This window comes from Myotis lucifugus, unplaced genomic scaffold (genome assembly GCF_000147115.1).
Source record: "Myotis lucifugus unplaced genomic scaffold, Myoluc2.0 scaffold_514, whole genome shotgun sequence".
Taxonomy (NCBI): domain Eukaryota; kingdom Metazoa; phylum Chordata; class Mammalia; order Chiroptera; family Vespertilionidae; genus Myotis; species Myotis lucifugus.
Window position 1 is genome coordinate 218253 of NW_005871562.1, and position 1784 is coordinate 220036.

Below are 1784 nucleotides of genomic sequence, written 5' to 3' on the forward strand. Positions count from 1 at the left end.
ATCATGAAACCAGCGGGACAAGAACTTTCATAAACTGTGTGCCTGCTTGCCAAGAACACACAGTGGGAAAAAGATACTCTCTTTAGTACATGGAGTAGCCCTGGTCGGTTTTACTCCGTGGTTGGAGTATCAGCCTAAGGACTGAAGGGTCCTGGGTCCAATTCCCGGGTCAAGGGCATGGTTCAATCCCCAGCCCTGGTAGGGCGCATGCAGGAGGCAGCCAATTGATGTGTCTCTCACGTTGATGTTTCTCTCTCTCTATCCCTCCCTCCCTTCCTTCATCTTTCCCTTCTACTCTCTCCATCCACTCTTTCTAAAAATTAATGGGAAAAAAAATTATCCAGTGAGGATTAAAAAAATAAATAAATAAAAATAAATAAACGGTCTGAGTAAAACCAGATCTTCATGTGCGGAAGAATGAAACTGGACCCTTATCTCATACCATATACAAAATCAGATCAAAATGGATTGAAGACTTAAGTATAAAACCTGAAACTGTAAGACTACTAGGAAAAACTTCTTGTCATTGGTCTGGGTGAGGATTTTTTGGCTCTGACCCCCAAAAGCACAGGCAACAAAAGCAAAAATAGACAAATGGAACTGTATCGAACTCAAAGGAAACCGTCAACAGAGTGAAGAGACAACCTGCAGAATGGGAGGACATCTTTGCCAATCACATCTCTGCTAAGAGGTTAAAATCCAAAAGAGGTACATAAGGAACTCAAACAGCTCAATAGCAAGAAAACAAACAACCCAATTAAAAAATGGGCAATATCCTAGAGAAATATAGTAGCTTTCTGTTCACACCTTGCAAGTAAAAGGGGTGGATCGTTCCACTACTGACATATTTTAAAAATAATAATAATAATAATAAAATGGGCAAAGGACCTGAGTAAACATTTTTCAAACGAAGACATACAAATGGCCAACAAGTACATGAAAAGATGCTTAATGTCACTAATCAAGAGAATGCAAATGAAAGCACAATGAGCCATCACCTCACACCTGCTAAAAGATAAAAGGTAAGTATTGGCAAGGATGTGAAGAAAAGGGAACTCTTGTACAGTGTTGGTGGGAATGTAAATTGGTATAGCCATCATGAAAAGCAGTATGTAGGTTTCTCAAAACATAAACAATAGGATTACCACATGACCTAGCAATCTCACTACTGTGGATAAAGCCAAAGGAAATGAAGAAAATATGATATATGCATACATATAAATACATATATAACTATAACTATAACTATAAATATACTGGAATATTATTCAGCCTTTAAAAAGTATATTCTGCTGCCGAAACCGGTTTGGCTCAGTGGATAGAGCGTCGGCCTGCGGACTGAAGGGTCCCAGGTTCGATTCTGGTCAAGGGCATGTACCTGGGCTGCGGGCACATCCCCAGTAGGAGATGTGCAGGAGGCAGCTGGTCGATGTTTCTCTCTCATCGATATTTCTAACTCTCTATCTCTCTCTCCCTTCCTCTCTGTAAAAAATCAATAAAATATATTTTTTTAAAAAAAGTATATTCTGCCATTTGTGATAACATGGATGAACCTGAAGGACCTATTCTATGTGAAATAAACCAGACACAGATAAGGCACATATTGCGTAATCTACTTGGTACCACAATGGTGGTTACCAAGGACTGGGTGATGGGGAAAGAAATGGAGAAACGTTCATTTTGATTCCTTTTGATCAAACTTTATTCATTTTGAGCCGGTGATGCAGAATGAGTGAAGTCTGGACATCTAGCATACAGCATGGAGATAACAGTTAATCATACCA

General features: G+C 39.4%; 1 pseudogene; it reads left to right on the top strand.

Moving 5' to 3' along the window:
• The first annotated feature begins 765 nt into the window (after positions 1-765).
• Positions 766-848, top strand: LOC111823500 (annotated as a pseudogene).
• The last annotated feature ends 936 nt before the right edge of the window (positions 849-1784 follow it).